Consider the following 22,179-nt stretch of genomic DNA (forward strand, 5'->3'; position numbering starts at 1 on the left):
CCGGCACTGAAGTTTAGATTTTGTGCTGAGAGAAATAAAACACAAGATTTGCTCAGTGAACGGAAACATAAAAAAACAAAATGCTGGAATGTATATAGCTTGCGTGGAAATTGGATTTCTGTAAACAAAATAGCTATTAAAATGTGTGGTCTCGCTTTAAATCAATGAAAAACTCGTTGGCAAGTATTTGAATTGGATGTGTAGAGAAATTGGAGTTTAATCTAAAATGCTGCCTTTCCCGCTGAGAAGGTTTTATTTTGACAACTTTACTAATAATTTATACTATTTTAACGGATTCCTAATTTCTTAGCAAGTTTTGAAAGCACAAAGACTTGGGAAAAATTTGCAGATGAATACCCGAAGTCACGTAATGACGCCAGGCCTTCTTACAAACCTGTAAAAGAGTTAACCCTTTCCATTGAAAGCGGTTTTATACTGGACATTATTAATTTGGATTTCTTAATAAAAGAAAAAAGACTCACCTGACAGACAGAAGAAATGTGGGGATATTCAGAATGAAAACAAAACGAAGAAAGCCTATGTAACAATATTCACCTGCTGCAGAGGACAGATAGATACTTAAACGCATCAAATTCAAGAGTTAGAAGCTAAAGATAAATAAGCTGGCAGAGAAAAAGACAGGACCAGATGGATAGTGCAAAGCACAGACATAGCACCATCACCTACGGTAATAGAGATAACGTACCCCAAGGTGGGTAAGTGCAGTCCACAAACCCAACCTAACAGTCAATCAGAGAGGGATAATGAGTTTGGAGTAGAGGTGGCCCCGGCACATGATGATGGCTATTTATCAGTGGCACTGATACGTACGACCACCATTCGCTCCAGTGGGAGTAGAGCAGCCCAAATTACCATAAAGGAGGTGCCCCTCAGCCCACAGGAGACAAATTCTATTGAATAAGTTACCACCCGCTAAAGCAAAATAGTAGAGATACAGAACTCTGACAAAAGATTGGAGTAGAATACTGTGACTCAAGAGGCAGGGAAAAGGGTTGGGGAGTACGGGGAACGAAAGTGGATTGAATACAAAAACCACTCTGGGGCTGATGACCGCAACATAAATGATGCAGCATTCTTGAAAATGTTTAAGGATGGACGAGGAAAGGCACATCAAAAGATAATTAAGTGATTATTTAAGATTGGAGATGATTATGATGAAACTTTGGAATGGGCAGAACATGTAGAGGGGTTAAAGATAGAACAAGGGATAAAAGAGCAAAAATAGCAACAACAGCGTTAGCAACAGAGACGAAGGAGGAAGAGACACACTCCTGCGCAGCTCCACTGATATGTTTAAACTGCAATCAGGAAGGCAAGTTCAATAGGGATTGCCTGCAGAAAAGCAGAGGTTTCGGCAATTCTAAAGGGAGATGTCAAAATTGTGGTAAACTTGGACATCTGGCCAAAGATAGCTGGAGTTATGAGGAAGGCGCTGGATGGCGAGACCACAAACAGGCACAGAAGGGAATACCATTAATCAGGGAAGATCTGATGGACACGCTCAGACAGGTACCAGCACCACTGGTACCACTGCCACCACCGCCCCAACCAGAGAACACCCAATAACCAACTTAGATTTGCACCTGACCCATAGGACCATCAACATACAAGGAGAGAGTGGGGCATATCAGAATGCAACCCTAAGTGAGATGGTGTTGTCGAAATACAGGGGTAATGCTACCTGCTCAGTTTTGGTGCTGTCAGAATACAGAAGGCAACATAAAGAAGGTATACAGAAGGCAGCGATACATTAAGAGAGATAGGGGTACTAATAGCTCTTCAGCGTAATCGGATAATTTTGGGGGATCAGCACGAAAACCGAATTAAGTTCGAAAACTCGGGACACCAGCAGCAACGAATGGCAGGAACAACCATAATCCAACCCGAGTGGGATTCAATGGCTGTATTGGGTAGCGTGTGCCAATTATACCCGACTCTGTGGGCACAATGCAAACAAGATTGTGGATTAGCAGAGATATCACCCATCAAATTTCCTGGACCCGAACACAAAGCTCACCGACCGTACCAATTAACACCCGAAGCTTAGATAGCGGTCTGTCAGATAGTGCATGAATTAGAGGAGCAAAGTATATTGAAATATGTAATAGCTTCCATTAATTCACCTGTGTGGCTGATGAAGAAACCCGACCGGTGTTACCGACTGACTATCGATTATACCACCCTGAATAAGGTGACTTCCGGACAACACCCAATAGTGGCAAGTCCGGCCACAATTTTTAATGGCCTGGATCCAGATCATAAGATATTCACCATGCTGGATATAGTGAATGGAACTTGGACGATTCCCTTAGCCAAAGAGTCTCAAGGAAAATTTATCTTCATGCTAAATGGATAACAATACACATGGGCCAAGGTACCACTGTGATTCAATAACAGCTGGAGCATATTTCATCGAATATTGTCAGGGATTTTGGAACCAGTAGACTTAGGAGAAAGAAGGAGCGAAGTAACATATCTGGGATACATAATATCGTAAGGGAAGAGACAGATGCCCGAGGACAGTAAGGAAGCAATTCAATCAATCCCCAGACCAGGAACCGTGAAAGGGGTCAGGCAGATACTAGGGCTATTAAACTACTGCAGAAATGTTATTCCCGAATATGCCAAGGTGGCCGAACCTATACAGAAACAGGTCAAAGGATGGGAACCCTCCTAAGAGCCACTAAACTGGGATCTAGATCAAGAAACTGCATGTGTGCGGTTAAAACAAACTCTCACAAGTGCTCCAGCCCTGGGACTACCAGACCAGAATAGGCCCTTTTACGTCTCTTCCTACCATATTAACCATCATTATAACTCGGTAGTGATTCAATTACATGGCGAAAGGCATAGCCCAGTGCCATATTACTCAGATAAACCGCAACCTGTAGCTGCAGGACTGTCCAGTTGCGTTGATGCCCTCGACTGTGCTGCTTGGGCCATCAGAGTTAACGAACCAATAATAATGCCAGGATGCATTATTCTACAAACCCAGCGTACCTTAGTAGAATTACCTAACACTGGAAGGCTAAAAAGGTATTCGATGCACAAATGGCGAGGTGGTAAATAATGCTCTCCTCCCTCCTCTCCCGCCACCCCCCCCCCACCCACACAACGGGACGGTAACAATAATAAAATACAGAGGGAGAGGAGCATCAGTGTAGCACAACAGAAGAAGATGAGAGAAGTAGTCAGGCAAATAAAACCCCGCTTGAGGAGGCAGACATGGATCTATATGTAGATAGGTTTTGGCGCTATATCAATGGGACACCACAGACAGGATGGGCCGTGGTAGATCGCAGCGGTCAGGCCAAAGGGGAAGGACGGTTAGAAGAGAATCTATCAGCTCAAGTGGTTGAATTAGTGGTTCTCACTGAGGCTCTGAGGCTGGCTAGGGGAAAATGAGTAAACGTCTATACAGACAGTCGAAACGCTTTCGGATTAGTGCATGATTATATGATAGCCTGGAGCAGACGGGGATACACGCCCTCAGGAGGAGGACCGATTAAACATGAGGACATTGATAAACATCTAATGGAAGCCTCCCACCTACCCCAGGAGTGTGCGATAATAAAGATTAAAGCACATGTAAAAAAGAATGATCAGTATGAACAGGGGAATGCATGGACAGATGAAGCAACCAAGCGAGTGGCAGGTACACTGGCCGGGGAAGCCCAAGGCAGAGCATGTAAAATCAGGCCTGAGGAAGTAAATATGCTTGAGGTACAGGGAGAGGCCAATCCGCAGGAACAGGAGGGATGGAAGCAGAGATGGGCCAAACAAGGGACCGACGGGATATGGAGAAAAGATGGGAATGTGGTGGCCCTGGAATGCATCCAGGGGAGCCTATTAAATTTATACCATGGGTATGTGCATATAGGTAGAACCAACATGATAAGCTCGATGTCCAGATGCTGGTGGTGGAATGGAATATTTAGAGATATAGAGGACCTCTGCAGAAGGTGCGTGATATGCACAAAATAAAACCCAGTGGGGAAAGTAAAGGTCAGAATGGGACATTAGCCCCGACCGAAGGGACTCTGGGAAAATTTGCTGGTAGATTTTATTGGACCATTATCCAGCAACAGGGGGAAAACATACTGTTTAGTTATAATAGAATTGATATAGAGTAAAAGTTTAGAGATCAACAAATCAAGGATTTAGAGAACGACACTAAGAAACAGAAGTTCCAAACACCCCAAATATGCAGTCAAGTGATTACCCCAGAGAGGTTCGAGATCGCATCCAAATGGATCGGTCTCTATCAGGTAATCATAGTACGTTATGGTACTTATAAGGAGTATCGGCAAGTGGAAACACTGGACCAAGTTAAAAAAGCATGGTCACTAACTAACCAGTGACGACCGGAAAATATTGCTTTTTGCAGGACTCGAGAGCTCATGGAAATAACGTGGAGTAACGCAGCCTCATATCAGGGACAACAGACTGAGGGATGGCAAGGCCTGTATTACAGGGACTCGGACGACATTAGTTTAATAAAACATCAAAAACACTGATGGTGTCGGACGGAGCAACAGTAGAGTTAAATAACGGGCATAAAACAATGTTACAAGGAAACGAAACAACATTGGGGATGAGCCAATAATATAGAACCATAATTAGTGGGAATAAGACCGCGGTGTGTTTTTAATCAGGAGGGACAAACATATTGCAACAGGGGAATGGGGTGCAGATTTCATGAACATCTATGAATGGTGGTGGAGGGATATCTCCAGAGATAGACCCACCAACACGGACCCATCCACTACTTTAGCAACAGTGAGCGCTACCAGGCCCTCGACCATCACACCCTCAGCGCCACAAACGCGTCCAACTGTGAACACTGGGGCAAAAGAGAAATTGATAAGGCAGACCAAGGATAAGATACACTTCAGGGTACGTCAGCGAATAATTACTGTATTCCTAAAATTAAACAATAAAGCTACCCCAACATCTGCGGGTTAAACAGTATAAGCCTGTATAGAAACCTGATCCTTCGAGCACTTAAAGGCGCTGAATCCAAAACCATGAAGTTTAATGTGGAAAGAGGGTCAGGTAAAAAAAGACGGGATAGGGGAAAAAGAGGGATACTAGAAATGGCACGAGGCAGGATACACGGCAGGATACGTGGCAGGATACACTGCAGAATACACGGCGGGATACGTGTATGTGGCGGGAGTTGCAAAACGATAGACCTGCACACGCTAGATGATTGAGTTAACGCCTTAACATTAACCTGACAGGGATTGCTGGAAAGGGATAAGGATAATGAAAAGATACAGGTACAGCTGGGTAATGGCGCAGAAAGCGAATTATTACAGTGGCCCACACATTGCGAGACCACACCAGAACTATAAATGAATAGAGCATAACGCAACTTAAGTAAAACCATACAGACAGAACTAGTACGTGCAGGATATGGAGCATGGTTGCTCAATGGAATACAACATAACATAGAGTAGCTTCAGAATAGAAATGTGCCGGATTGGATAACATTCGATATATTTACCAACTGGACCTTAGACAAAAACATGACTCATGCCTGCGAGGTGCAGAGAAACAGTCATGCTTGGGTTTCAAAGGCCAGCTGTGTTACCAGACATTTAAATAGATTTTGTATTATCTATACGACAGTATGATATGACAACAGGAGATCCTCTATACCAAACAATGTAGGAGAAATAAGGAATCAAACTCGCGTGCGGTACGATGAAAAACCAGAAATTTAATTGAAGAGAACAACAGTACTAAGAGTCTCAGCATATGTAGATTGTTATAAAAATAACCAAGTTGCTTTATGTCGAGATCCACTACGAATGAGAAAAGATGACTGTGGATATAACCAAGTGGACGGGTGCACCTTGAGTATCACCCCCACTAACACAGGATTACTAAATTATCGCTGTAGTACGAGGATATGGAGATTGATGTGTGAGCACCACGGCAACTGAAATGAATGAAGGAAAACCTCATGCACCATTATGGATATTGACGTCTGCTTTACTCCACTTGATGAGACAGATATAAATGGGTTTATTATAACCCCTGAGCTAAAGGAGGAATGATCGATGGGACAATGATGGACATTGCCTGAGGAGGTTATGCGAAGACCATCGGGCCACAAGGAAAACCGATACTAGAATTGAAAGAGAAACAAACACCATTCGACAACATAAAGGATACTCCAGGCGGAGCAGAATTTCGGCAGAACAGTGAAGACCCCAAGTGGAGGGAAGATAGATGAAACAGCAGAAAACGCAGGCGTGGCATAATTCGAACACCGAGAAAATGTTGGCTACAAAGGACTTATACACGAACGAAGCTGGACTCAATGTATTGGTTGTCGTGCAAGGGGGCTCACCTTGATATCCTTTAAAAAGCTGTAACCGACGTAAGAGGTAGGCCCTAGCCCGTACTATCGTTAAAACATTGAAGAAAGGGAAAACAGACAGTCCTGCAAAAAGGACTTACATAGTATAACCTTGATGGGAAAGCCAACAGGTAGATCCATGAACTCGGGAAGTAGCCATACCCAAGTGAAAGGACACCCCTGGAAGCTCACCCATGTGGAATTAATTGCGAAATTGCCTATCTGGGGCAAATAGCCTGGGCCATTAGGGGGGAATTGTAAAGGATAAATAGTAAGGTTATAGAAAGGGGGTCAGAATTATGCCGAACGTAGTGAACTTATCAATTGTCGATGTATGTAACACTTGCTTATATCGGTATAACACACTTATACGCATTATATTATAGCTTAACCTTAGTAACACTGAAACAGCCAAAGTCAGCAGTTTTGTTTCAAAGTCGCTGATGAAGAGATAAATAAGCCAGAACAACCACACTAAGCGTCGGATAGACTGGGGTAGAGGGCAAAATACAATAAAACAATGATGAGAGATGGGCAGTTTCATGTACCACTCAGAGCCCGTCTGATAAGAGTCGACAAATCACTGTAACTTCGCTGATAGCAATAGACCTTTCGATGATTTTGGAGGAGGATAGCTCCTCTCCAACACCTGTATACATTATGCTTAAAAATTCTTCTACTTCGGAGGTTCCAAGACTGAACCTTCCCGTTCATTGCTCGTAATAAAACTGGTAAACCTGAGGTTTCGTTTGTTTACTTCCGTGTTCGTCATACAGTGGGAAGCTGGGCGAGGTGTCGGTTAACTATATCAGTTGGTCCATCCCGAGCGAGAGAAGCCTCTTTTTTACCACAACAGCTCCCCTCCTCACCCTCCATCTCCTCTCCTCTCTCCTCACGTCTCTCCTCTGCGCACCTCTCTCCTCTCCTCTACCATCTACCCTCCTCTACTCTATTCTCCTCTCCCACCCTCGCCTCTACCCTCTCCTCTCCCCAGTCCTCCCCTCTAATTCCCTACCCTCTTCACTCCGCTTTCCTCTCCTCTCCTCTCATAACATCCACTATCCGTTCCACAACTCTCCCCTGCTCAGCTTTCTTCTCCCCTCTCCTCCCCTCGTCTCTCTTTTCCTCACCTCTCCACTACTCTCCTCCTCTCGCCTCTCCTCTCCTTCACACTCTTCTCCTCTCCCCTTTGCTCACCTCCTTATCCTTTCATCATCTCTCCTCTCCCCTCTCCTCCCCCATCCTCTCCACTCGGCTCATCCCTTCTCCCATCTCCTCCTCTCTCCTCTCCACTTCTCTTCTCACCTGTCTTCCCGTTCTCTCCTGTCTCCTCTCCTCTCTCCTCTCCACTCTCCGCAACTCTCCTTCCCTTTCAGCTGTTCTCCTCAACTCTCTTGTGCCTCATTTTCTCCCCTCTTGCCTACCTATTCCACGCCTCTACTCCATTCTCCCCTCTCCCCTACACAATTCTCCTCCCCTTCCCTCTCCTCCATTCTCCTCTCATCTCCTCTGCTCTCTCATCTCCTGTCTTCCCCGATCCACCCCTATCCTCACCTATCCTCTCCTCTCTCCTGTTTTCAGGTCGCTTCTCTGTCCACTCTCCTCTCTCCTCTCCACTCGTCTCCACTCCAATCATCGCGACTCCTTTCCCCTAAATTCTCCCCTCCGCTCCTCACCCCTCTCCTCTCCTCCTCACCTATTCTCCCCTTTCATTTTAACTCCTCTCCTCACTTGTTTCCTCTGATGTTCTCTCCTCTCCTCTCCTTCCCGCTCCTCTCCTTCCCTCTGCTCTCCTGTACCCTGTCTAGTCCTCTCTTCTCCACTTCTCTCCTCCCCCTCCTACACTCTCCGCCCCTCTGCCCTCCTTTCCTCTACCCTCTTTTCACCTCCTCCTCTCATGCACTGTCTTCTCTCTTCTCTTCTCTCCCCTAACTCCCTCCCCTCTTCTCCACTCACCTCTACTCCCCTCTCCGTTACCCACTCTTCTATCCTCTCCTGCCCTCGCTTCTAAACTCCTCCCTTGTCCCCTCTCTTCTCCTCTCCTCTCCTCTAATCTACTACCTCCTCTCTCCACTCTGCTTTCATCTTTTCTCTCCTATCCTCTCATCTCCTCTATTCTCCTCTCCATTGCTCGAATCTCCACAGCTCTTCTCTCCTTCACTCTCCTCTCCGCTTCCCCTCTCTTCTCCCCTCTCCTCCCCTCCCTTCTCATCTCTTCTCGCCCCTGCTCTCCCCACTCTCTTCCTCTCCTCTCCTCTGTTGGTCGCTCCTCTGCTCTCCCACTGCCCTTCCCCTCTCCTCTGCTCTACTCTCCTTCTCTCTCATCATCTCTCACCTCTCCACTTCTCTCCATTCCTCCCTTCTCTCCTACGCTCCTCTCCTCCTCTCCCCGCTACTCTCATCTCTCTTCTGTCGCCTACCTTCTCCCCACCTCTACTCCACTCTCCTCTCCACCCCTCTACCCTACACTCTCATCTCCACTCCCCTCGCCTCTCCTTTCCTCGCATCCCTCTCCTCTCCCCTACCTTCTCCTCACCTCTATTCCACTCTCCTCTCCATCCATCTCCCCTACACTATCATCTCCTTTCCCCTCCTCTCCTCTCTTCCGCTCTCCTATCTTCTCTTCAACTCTCCTCTGCTTTCCTCTACTCATCTCTGCTCTGCTCTCCTCTGCTCGCCTCTCTACTTCCCCTTTCATCTATCCTATCCTCCACTAACCTCTCCTCCCCTTCCTGCTCATCTTCATTCTTTCCTTCTCCCACCTCTCCTCTCACCTCCTATCCTCTACTCTGCTCTGCTGTCTTCTCCACTCCACGCATCTCCTCTCCTCACCTCTGCCCTCCTATTCCCCTCCTCTCCTCTCCTCCACACTCATCTCCTCTCGTCTACTTCCCTCCCACCTCCTGTCCTCTCTCTTCTCCTCCCCTCACCTCTCTGCTCCTTTCATCTCTATTCCTCACCTCCAGTCTCTACATTCCCTGCTCTGAGGAAAATAAACGATTTGATGGCGTGTGACTGTCAGTATGGCATCGGTCGCCATGAATCCTTAATGACCATTGTAATAATAGCACACGCGTATCCTTACTGACCAATATGTTATCTGTCCCCATGTGCCCTGACTGACCACTGTATTATCTGTCCCCATGAACCGTTACTGACCAATATATTATCTGCACCATGTCCCCTTACTGACCACTGTATTATCTGTCCCCATGTATCCTTACTCACAATTATATTAACAGTCACCATGTACGCTTACTGACGATTGTATTATCAGTCCCCATGTACCCTTACTAACCACTGAAATATCAGTCCCCATGTACCCTTACTGACAATTGTATTATCAGTCCTCATGTACCATTATTGACCAATATATTATCTGCCCCATGTACCCTTACTAACCACTGTATTATCAGTCCCCATGTATCCTTAATTTGAACTGTACTGTCAGTCCCCGTGTATGTTACTGACATTTACTTAGCCTGCCTCTATCCTTCCATTTGTTTTATTTCACTTGTGTTACCCCGAGAAGTGAATTGAAAATCTGAAATTACAGAGCTATTTTACATCTCAGTAATAATAGAAACTCCCTAAATGAAGCTGCTCCCTTCACATGCATGCTGTGATTCTGTGGAGTTAACTATTTCTGCTTTTACCAATAGTGCTTGGTTTTGGATAAAGTTTTTTGATCTGAAAGCCACGTTGCTTTTAAGATATTTTGCAATTGAAAGTGATGCAAAGAAAAGGTTCGGACAACTTGTTTATTCAGTGACTGTGATTAATATCCTTCAGTATGCAGTTTAATTGTCTCACTGGAGAGTTCCCTCAGGCTATAAATAGGTATTTGTTTTCAGTCTATACAGCAATGTTTGACTGAAGTTGTTGTTTAAAACGAACAGCGCTCATTGGAGCTCACAGAAAGTCAAGTCATGTTCTGGGAGATTCCAACTGAGCTTTGGATCCTGTGGGCACTTTTGGATGTAGAACGTATTTATTACCCGCTCCTCGCTGCTGTTGGTGTTCCTGGTGAGTCCTTCATCTGCAATAATTTATGTAACCCATGTTTCTCTGTATTTGCTGTCCTTGTCCTTTAGTTCTAGTTATTAATTGTATTCAATTTAACCCTCTTGTTCTTTGTCTGGCAATGCAAAGAAGTTTCTGTCATGTAATGTTTGATCGTTTGTTAATTCGCTGCTCCCAGTTCAATGAACAGTATGTTGTTTCCACAACTTGCTTCCAGTGATAGTGGTTTACAGGATTTGAGAGAAATTTGATTTTATTGACACAGATATGTTAGTGAACGATTATATTATTGAACAGCTTGCAATCAGCTTTCTGCACTGATGCCCAGTGTTGGATAATAAATATGTGTTCAGCGGCAACAAGTGTTTTAAGGTCCACTGGTTATTGTTAATGACACTGATCTGTGGAAATCAGCGTTGAGAGATCCTTCACAAATACACTGAGATATGAGACATTATTCACTAATGATTCAGCTTTAGACAGTTGTCGTAATTTCCACCGCCTCCCGCTCTGCCTCACAATGACTAATTCCAGATGATCAGGACAGGGTTAAAACTGCAATACGTCTTCCAGTAAAATGTTTATTCAGTTGTGTTTGAATTGATTTATTTCCCTTATTCAGCCACAGTTCCGGAGAGCTCGGGGTGGGCCGCACGGTAGCAACTATTCAAAATGGAGCACTATATTGTGAAATATTTTGATATTTCCAGTCTCAAACTCTCTCTGTCAACTGGAAGTCTGTAATTTACTCACACCAGGTGAAAGGCAGTTGGTTGACACAGTTCCAGCTGTAAACAGACACGTTCGTAAAGCGACAGTCCCTTCTTTAAAGATTATTTGCAATATTCGTGGAAAGTCAGCTTAAGCCAGTTACAAAGTGTACTTTCAAAACAATGGTTGGAAAGGTTCTGATTTCGACACATAATACATTTCAAGTCATCTTCTTCAGCTTACGACACAACCGCAGTAACCTCGCCAAAGACTGCATTCCCCTCTCAGCCACAGATTTCATTCCCCAACTTGGCCACAGACTCCATTCCCCTCACTGTACACAGATTCGATTCCCCTTCGTGGACAAAGAATCGATTCCTCTCCTTGGCCACATACTCCATTCCCCTCCCTGTCACAGACTCCATTCCTTTCCTTGGCCACAGACTGCATTCCCTCCCTTGGCCCCCAATTACATTCTCCTCCCTGGACACAGATTTCATCCCCCTCGCTGTCCCCATACTACATTCCCATCCCTGGAAAATGACTCTATTCCCCTCAATGTTCGCAGGCTGTTCACAAATTCGCGGCTTATTGTGCTGAATTATTGCTCCCTCTGACTTGGATATGGCGTGATATCAGAGTCTCATTCGGAGCTTTATCCACCTGGCAAAAGTCCAATACATTAATTCTTTCAGTCATGACCCAGCACCCACACATCACATCCACCGCTTCATTCACTCCCTGTCACAACACCCAAACATCCCATACACTGGCACATTCAGTCCAGAGCCAACACCCACACGTCCCATATAGTGGTTCTTTCAATAACTGTGCCAAACACCACACATCCCATCCGCTGGTGTAATCAGTCCTGTCCCAAACAGCACACGTCTCATCCGATGATTTCATCAGTCCTGACCCAAATACCACAAGTCCCAATGGCTGGTTCATATAATCCTGACTCATTTCACACATAATACTTTGAGACAGCTGTTGTTGCTCTCAATCTGAAATATAAATTCCCTCTTTTTCTCTTTCTTACAGTGAACTTAGTGACGATAATGATCCTGTCTCAAGGAAGGTGCGGTCTCTCCAAGTGTGTCACCCGTTACCTGGTGGCAATGGCAGCGGCGGATCTACTGGTCGTTATCCTCGACCTGATATTCAGGCAGATTGCTATTCGTTATTCAACCGTGTTTGTGTTCATGTGGAAGGTTAATGTTTGTAATATCCATGCCATCCTGCTTTACGCAGTCACGGACTGTTCCGTCTGGTTCACAGTTGCTTTTACCTTTGATCGATGTATAGCCATTTGTTGTCAGAAGCTCAAAACCAAATACTGCACCGAGAAAACGGCGACTGTGGCTGTGGGAACAGTGAGTGCGCTGTTCTGTGTAAAGAACACTTTCTGGTACTTTATGTATGGAGGTATGTATAATATTTCCAATAGTCCCTGGTTTTGTTTTGTTCGATTGGAAGTCTATGAGTCAGTATCATGGGCAGTAATTGAATTCCTTCATTATATTATAACACCGTTTATTCCATTTGTTCTGATCCTTCTGCTCAATACTTTAACTGTCAGACACGTTTTAGTGTCGAGCAGAGCCCGCAGGAGACTCAGGGCCCACAGCAGTTGGGAGAATCCCAGTGACCCAGAGATGGAGAAGCGAAGGAAATCCATCATATTACTGTTTGTTATATCCGGCAATTTTATCATCTTATGGGCAGTGTTTCTGTTGTATTTTGTGGTTGAACGATTGTATTCGTTAAACGTTATTCCTGTATCTCTACCTAGATATGTACAGGAAATGGGATTAATGCTTCAGCTCCTGAGTTGCTGCACCAACACATGTACTTATGCCGTGACCCAGACGAAATTCAGAGAGGAGTTGAAGAATGTGGTGAAATATCCCTTTACTGTAATTGTTAAATGCATTAAATTATAAGAATCACACAATGTTTTGGGCGGGTGTTCTGCCCAATCCGCTCATCTCTGTGATATACACAGAGTGAGGCATGTTTTGATCTTTCACTGCGCGGATTCAGCGACTCACAAAAATGGTAGAGATGGGGAAGTCCACGGAGATCAGTCCCGCTGGACTCCTGCAGGTTTTATCCCCGCTAAGACGTCTGCTGCGGTCTCGGACGGGTTTATAAAGCTCCCGACCGCCAGGCTCGTGTCAGATGTGTTTACCCAAAGGGAGCGGCACGGGGAAGGTGGCTCTGTGACTTTTCAGTCCACGGGCGGAAGGGCCGCTCAGTCCCCAGCACTCCCAGGGAAAGCTGGGGGGAAATGGCCTGGGACCAAACAACAGCCAGGGAGGCAAGGTTTCAAAGGCTCAAAGGTCAGTGCTTTCATCCTTTTGCAGGCTCCTTGTGTTTTTCTCCCAGTGGGGTTTAACCTGAGCAGCCCCAGCGCCCGGTGATAGCGACGTATCCTTGTTTCAGATAATCTACCTTTGGGATTAACGGGCCTCCTGCAGACGAAGTATATTCCAGTGAAATTCACAACTATAACATTCCTTTGTAAGTTTGCCTGAACAATGCGGTGAGCTGCAGGATGAAGTGTTCCCCGCACACACTCAACACACATTAAACTCAGCTCCTCCTCACTCTCTGTAAAATCTCCTTGCTAAACATAGCCCATAATATGCAGTGTTCAGGGAGGGTGGTAACGAGCTTTGTTGCTCGGTATTGCAGTATGTGTGATGTAATAAAGCAGGGAAACTCACATGACACTGTGCCTGAGTATTGTGACATCACAGACCTGCCCTTCTGACCATGCCCTGGTCTGTGGTTGACCCAAAATTGCATTTCAGACATCCCTTCTCCTTCACACATTACTTTACATACAGTTACTTAATGTCTGCAGCAGAGAAATAGGCCATTCGGTGCTCGCGGCTGCAAACTGGTCTGAGGCTGTTCCCCTGAGGTTTCCCTGGGGGTGCTGGGAGTTAGCAGCCCATCTGCCTGTGGACTGCAAATTTACAGAGCGACCTTCCCCACCCCGACCCTTTCGGCCCAGCAAAGCATGTCAGAGCTTACTCTATCACCACATCATGATCTTAAACGGAGTGCACAAAGAGAGTTTTAAACTTGGGAACGTAGAGAAAGTGAGATTCAGTGGTAAGTCCGTGGTGAGTCTGGCTGAGTATTAGCTGTAAAAAGGGACATTTCGATTAACGTTTTGAATTGAACTTAGAACTTTAAATACAGAAGTTAGCAGAAACTGCCTGTTAGTGGTAGTTAACTATCAGTCAGCTGTAAGTGTTAGTCTTAAATATGTGCTAATTACTGCGAGCAATGGGCATGGAGCTGAGACAGCACTTGTAACTTGTGTGTGGCTCCAAAGATATAAAACTAAACACTAACTGCTGATGCACAGTGTGTTCTGCACAGTGATATTAAACGGAATTTGGTGAGAGTTTGAATGGGAACAGTGGTTGAAGGAGGTGCTGCTTTGGCCTCCAAAATACAGCAGGTTGATGAACGTTTGGAGAGTATTACCTTTTTTCTCGAAGCTTGGTCCACACTAAGACCTGGGAGCAATAACAATACTTTATTAAATTAATAATTTAACTATAATTACTAATTAATTAATATAATTATAAATAACCATTGAATAAAAACTAAGTAATTAAATTAATTCAGTGTGTAATAAGCAAATAAATTTATAAAAAATAACTAAAGATGGCAGGGTAGGCAATGAGACGAGACTGTAGTGTGTGTGAGTTTGTGGACATCAAATCTGTCCCACATTCCCACATCTGCAATAAATGTGTATTCTTTATTCGCTCTGGCTCAGGGTAATTGGGCTGGAGTGCGAGTTCGACACACTCTGAAACACACGGGAGGAGTGATTTAATCCAGAAAACAGTCACATCCCACAGAAAAGCGCAGGTTCAGGAAAGTCCGTGGCTGATTGGGTGTCGTGTGGCGAGAACTGAGGAGAGGCTGAGAATGAGACAATGCTCCTGCCCAACGATAGGGATAAAGATTGCGTGGAGGACATCCACAATACATACCAAGGTACGTGGCTCACAATGTTGTCCACAGACAGAGATAGGAAGAAATATTAAACAACTACTTTGCATCAGTATTTATCAGGGAGTCAACACATGTGGACATGATATTGGATGATATTAGAAATGAAATAACTGCATTTAAAATAACAAGAGTAAAATATTATATAAACTAATCAAACCGAAAATGGATAAAATGCCGGCTTCGGACAAATTACATCGAGGGAAGAGATAGCAGAGGCATTAATAAACATATTCATTATTTCGCTAGAATAAAGTGCAGTGCCAGAGGATTGGCAGATACCTAATGTAATACCAATTTTTAAGAAGTGAGGTAGAACGTGTCTGAGGAACTATAGTCCAGTTAACTTAACGTCGTTGGGAGGATAAATAATGGATTCCCTACTAAAGGAGAAAGTGGAAGAACAACTAGAATCCAAAAATGAATAGTCAGCATGGATTATAAAAGGGAAAGTCTTGAATTGACCAAATTATTTGAATTTTTCGAAGAAGTAACAGATAGCGTAAACTAACGTAATGTAGTAGATGTAATTTATCTAGATTTCCAAAGGCCTTCGATAAGATATCCCATAATAGACTGAAAGGGCAGATGACAAATCGTAATTCCAATTAATAATAATAATTGTGATGTTTTAAAATGGAGTTAACAGATTTTTAAAATGGATCCCACAGCCTGTTCTTCAGATTGTGAGAAGCATGTGTGGGATGCCTTCCACAGAGGAGCAGATGTTCCAATTCATAGAGCAAAGGCCTTGGGAGCTGGGCACAGACACAGATAACATAGAATTTGAATTCTGTCATAAGATACAAGTTAAGTAAAAAGAATCATAACAACATGTATCCTGAATTACTAATTAAACATATAGAGGCCTGATTGGAGGAAGCAACCTACCAGATAATCATGTATTAATCAATCAGCACATATTAATTGTAACTTGCATAATTAAGTAAGACTATAATCTGAAACTGTATAAAATAAGATGTCTCTGGCAGTTTCTCTGAGCATTCATTCAAGGATAGCTCAACTGGCAGCTTGTATCTTTTATTAATAAAAACTGCATTTACTTTAAGGCAAATGGACTCCGAGTATGGTTTGAAGTTAACTCTAACAACGTGGCGCAGTCAGCAGGATCTACTGGACGGGCAGATTAGACTCAAAAAGCCAAACCAACCGAATAACAAGTGAGTAGAGAATTACCTTGAGAAATTCTCCTCGCAAAGTAACGAGAGATCCAACGAATCTGAGGTAGAGTCCATGCAGCCAGTAAATCCAGTTGAGGGGCGCGTCAGGACACTGTAAATAAAGACTGTAAGTTTTGGTACAAAAAGTACGTATACAGGAAAAGAGCTTCAGTGTAAATAGTCCCACATAAGTAAAAGCGGAAAAACAGCACTAGGTAAAAAGCCTTGGTTTAAAAAGTTCTGCTTAAGTAAAGATGGTAAAACAGGAACTGGGGAAAAAGCCCCAATGTATGAAATGGCAAAGGAATCTGCCAAGGCCCTTGGACGGCTGAGGTATAAACTACCAGAATAGTTTCTGAGAGATAAATCTGAAAAGCTCATGAAGATGGTTAAGGCAGGATATGATGAAGGGAAAAAGATCATTTTAAAAGCCGAAAAGATGAATAGAAAGATACCCGAAGGTGAGATGGACAGAGAAAGTGACAAAAGACCACAGGATGTAAGTATAAAAATAGATATAGATGACAGAAGGGAATGGACAGAGGAATTTGGCCCAAATTTGTATCCCCCACTAATAGGGTTATGATTAGGACCTGAGGAAAATAAAGTAATGATTGGGGGCCAGAAGGCTCGCTTAGTAGATATTTTCCCGAAGTCCACAACAAAAACTATTATGACTTTCTTAAGTGAAGTATGGATACAAAAATAGAGCCGGCCAAACAATAAGCTTTGTTGAATGAAGAGAGATTTTTGGGATTGTCTGTCTTTGAATGAAAGTGCTTGTGTGATTTTGGACTTCGGAATATTTGAGTTGGGAGTTAATGAATTTTTCATGTGTCTGAAAGCCTGCTTCAGAAAGTGGTAGAGCTATCTGTTGTTATGGCCCCAACTACTTTTTCAGACAGAGTTAATTTGTTTTAACCCTTTGCAGTGTTGTCCTGTATGAAGGAAGTTTTAAGAAAGTGTGAACCTAGAATTGAATTACATTTTAATTTAGAAACCCAGGTGTGGATTTATTCAGATGATATGTTATGGAGCTAGGAAATGCACAAAGGATAGGTTTGTTGAGCAAAACATAAAAAATGTGTGGTCCCGATGGTTTAAAAAAAAAATTTCGACACGCTCATTTGTCAAAAGAAAACATGTAATCATTGATTACATTTGTTTGAAAGACAATACATTTAGTCTAGGAACGAGATAAAGAATGGAGAAGGTAAATTTTAATGCCTTAAAAAAGAATCCTGCATGGGTGTCTCAAGGCTGCGTGCTTGGGAAGTACGCCCCCATATTTCTTTTTGTAAAATCATGATACGAAAGCTTCGAGCTCAGTAAAAAGATTTTTAAATAAAAGATTGGCATATTTGAGTTGGGATTTTGAGATATTTCTGGTGATTCTCCTTGATAAACATTTTGGTTGTATTGGAAAATCTTGGGTTTGGAAAGACTTTTAATAAAAGTAAACATACTGCGTCAGACGCTGAAGCTCAAAAAGATTAAATTTATGAGATACTGTATCACAAAATTGAAGTTACAACGCAAAAGATTAGAGTTTTTGATGTTCATCTTCTAAAACAGAAGTTTGGCACGTAATTATAAAACAAGTACTTTGCATTCTGTGATCTATGAATCACTACAAAGCATAAATGATAAGTCCGATTAAAAAACAGTATTACCATATTTGACATTTCATAATCCAACAAAAAATACAAATACTACAAAAGGGGAGCAGAAATCAGGATGGGAGCAGTGAATAGTTAATTTTGTTGTGAATATTTCAAGTACCACTGTTTAAGAAAATACACAACAAAATGAAATACATTTAACATAAAAAGTTAAATCTGATCTCATTAAAAAAAAATAAAACTATAATGTTTGAAAACAATATAGAAATACCTTCAGGGATCAGGTCAAACTCCTGGGCAAGTGGGGAGCTATCTGCGAAAGTTAAAAGGAATTTTGAAAAAAATTAAATGTTAAAACGGCAGGCTTTAGCAGTTTAGAACAAAGGAAAATATAAGTTGAACTTGTGACTTAAGATACAGTGATTGAAGAACCACAGAAAGTGAGACATAAAGGCTTTGAAACTGGAACATTTGAGATAACGGAAAGCAACAATCAAAGCCTCAGTGCTAGACTCTGTTCCAGTTATGGAAAAATCATTTAAGATAACGGAAAGCAGGATTTAAAGTAAATCCCAAAAAGGCACAAATCGGACAAGCTGTGGTACAGTACCTGGGACATGAAATATCCCAAGGAACTCGGACCATGTCCAATGACAGGAAGGAGGACATTAGGATTATGCCCCGACCAAAACCAACCTGAGGGGTTTGTAAGGTACTGGGGTTCTTTAGCTATTGCAGGAATTTTGTGCCTAACCACAGCAATTGCAGAACCAATACAGTGGCTAGTGAAAGGAAAATCCGGTTGAAATGGAAATGGTAAGACTCTAACTAAAACCTGGAATATCCAGGATGTGTTTTATCAACGGAATATAAACGTGATCATCACCATCCTTCAGATTGTACCAGGACAAGCTACAAGGCTGCCCCGAGGTTGCCCAGAAGCATTTAACCACAGCGGAGGGTACAACAACTACGTAAGTCAGCCTCTAGAGGGCGACATCTAAGTATCAGGAGCGTTTGTCTTGAAGCCATAAGATAAGTGTGTAAAAAATGTTACCTGAATATTGTAAACCAGGGGAATTAAACTTGGGAAATTGTCTGGTAGTTAAACCTCGAACAGAAGTAATGTTGTTATTTGACAATGTGCAGCATGAAATGTTACCTGTGAGTATAAATGAATCAGCCCTATACCTGCCAGAAAAAATTAGCCACAAGACTAAAGCGTTGTAAATACGATTGCTAGACACAATCCTGAGAATAGCTAGTGACACATCAGGAGGAAGAGAGTAACACAAGAAGCTGAGACACAAAGAAGGAAGACAGAGGAGATTTACAGCGAATGACGTATTAACTTTACAGGGACATTTCTAGTAAATGCACCAGATATACAGGCGATCCAGACACGTGTAGATAGTTTGAGGGGAACAACGGAGGTACTAATCAGGAAACAGGCCAGGATTGGGATAGAATCTTCAGAGTTAGGATCTAAAAGATCCAAAACAAATGCTAGAGGGTGTATCCGTATTGGAAGGCCATGCACGAACAATTAAAGAGCAAAATAAGCAGGAATTGAGAGGACGATGCCGAGGACAGGAAAATAGACACATGTCATGCCTATGGTAGATGGATGATTGGTCAGGTGAGACACAATATGGATCAGATACAAAGCGGGCGAGTTAAAGTTTCAATAAATAGCACCCAGTTGAAAGAAATGGCACAGCACACTGGGCCATTAGATGCATGCACCATGAAACATAGAAACATAGAAAAAAGGTTGCAGGAATAGGCCATTCGCCCCTTCGAGCCTGCACCAACATTCAATAAGATAATGGCTGATCATTCACCTCAGTACCCCTTTGCTGCTTTCGCTCCATACTCCTTGATCCCTTTACCTCAAGGGCCATATCCAACTCCCGCTTGAATATATCTGATGAACTGGCATCAACAACGTTCTGTGGAAGAGAATTCCACAGGTAACAACTCTCTGAGTGAAGAAGTTTCTCCTCATCTCGGTCCTAAATGGCTTATCCCTTGTCCTTAGACTGTGACCACTTGTTCTGGACTTCCCCAACATCGGGAACGTTATTCCTGCATTCAACTTGCCCAGTCCATGCAGAATTTTAAGTTTCTGAGGTCCCCTCTCATTCTACTAAACTCCAGTAAATACAGACGCAGTCGATCCAATCTCTCCTCATATGTCAGTCCTGCCATCCCGGAAATCAGTCTGGTGAACCTTCGCTGCACTCCCTCAATAGCAAGAACGTCCTTCCTCAGATTAGAACTAAACTGAATACAGTTTTCCAGGTGAGGCCTCACCAAGGCCCTGTACAGCTGCGGCAAGACCGCCCTGCTGCTATATTCAAATCCCCAAGGATATTGGGCCAACATGCTATTTGCCTTCTTTCTGTCTGCTGCACCTGCATGCCAATCTTCAATGACTGATGTACCATGACACCCGGATCTCGTTGCACTTCCTCTTTTCCGAATCTGTCGCCATTCAGATAATATTCTGCCTTCGTGTTTTTGCCACCAAAGTGCATAACCTCACATTTATCGTTATTACAGAAATCTGCCACGCAATTGCCCACTCACCGAACCTGTCCAAGTCACTCTGAACCCTCTTAGCATCCTCCGCACATATCACAACGCCATCCAGCAGAATGTCATCTGCAAAATTGGAAATATTATGCACAATTCTTTCATCTAATTCATTGATGTATATTGTAAATTACTGGGGTCCCAGCACTGAGCCCTGCGGCACCCAACTAGTCACTGCCTGCCATTGTGAAAAGGATCCGTTTATCCCGACTCTGCCAACCAGTTCTCTATCCACATCAATACATTACCTCCAATGCCATGTGCATTAATTTTGCATATCAACCTCTTGTGTGGGACCTTGTCAAAAGTCTTTTGTAAGTCCCACTGCACCACATCCACTGGTTCTCCCCTGTCCGCTCGACTCGTTACATCCTCACAAAATTCTAAAAGATTTGTCAAGCATGATTTCCCTTTCATAAATCCATGCTGATTTGGACCGATCCTGATAGTGCTTTCCAAATGTGCTGCTGTTTCATCTTTAATAATTGATTCCAACATTTTCCCCACCACTGATATTCAGGCTAACTGGTCTATAATTACGTGTTTTCTCTCTCCCTCCTTTTTCAAAATGTGGTGTTACATTCGCTACCCTCCAGTCCATACGAACTGATCTAGACTTGATGGACTGTTAGAAAATGATCACCAATGCATCCACTATTTTTAGGGCCACTTCCTTAAGTATTCTGGGATGCAGAACATCAGGCCCAGGGCATTTATCGACCTTTAGTCCCACCAATTTTCCGAACATAATTTCCCACAAATAAGGATTTCCTTCAGTTCCTGCTTCTCACTAGCCCCTCGGTCACGTACTATTTCCAGAAGGTTATGCGTGTCTTCCTTCGTGAATGCAGAGCCAAAATATTTGTTCAACTGGTCGACCGTTTCTTTTTTCCCCATTATAAATTCACCTGAATCTGACTGCAAGGGACCTACGTTTGCCTTCACTAATCTTTTTCTCTTCACATATCTATAGAAGTTTTTATGTTCCCAGCAAGCTTCCTCTCATACTCTATTTTCCCCCTCCGAATTAAACGCTTTGTCCTCCTCTGCTGAATTCTCAATTTCTCCCCGTCCTCAGGTTGATGCTTTTTATGACCAATTTATATGCCTCTTCCTTGGATTTAACACTATTCTTTATTTCCCTTGTTAGCTACGGTTGAGCCACCTTGCCCGTTTTATTTTTTTACTCCAGACAGGGATTTCCAATTGTTGAAGTTCATCCATGTGATTTTAAATGTTTTCCATTGCCTATCGGCCTCAACCCTTTTAAGCATCATTTCCCAGTCTATTCTAGCCAATTCATGTCTCATACCATCGAAGTTACCTTTCCTTAAGTTCAGGACCGCAGTCTCAGAATTAATTGTTTCACTCTCCACCTTAACAAAGAATTCTACCTTATTATGGTTACTCTTCCCCAAGGGGCCTCGCACAACAAGATTGCTAATTAGTGCTTTCTCATTACACATCAACCAGTCTAGGATGGCCAGCCCTCCAGATGGTTCCTCAACATATTGGTCAAGTAAAACATCCCGTATACACTCCAGCAAATCCTCCTCCACAGTATTGCTACCAGTGTGGTTAGTCCAAACTATATGTAGATTAAAGTCGC

Source organism: Pristiophorus japonicus, unplaced genomic scaffold, assembly GCF_044704955.1.
Source record: "Pristiophorus japonicus isolate sPriJap1 unplaced genomic scaffold, sPriJap1.hap1 HAP1_SCAFFOLD_503, whole genome shotgun sequence".
Taxonomy (NCBI): Eukaryota; Metazoa; Chordata; class Chondrichthyes; family Pristiophoridae; genus Pristiophorus; species Pristiophorus japonicus.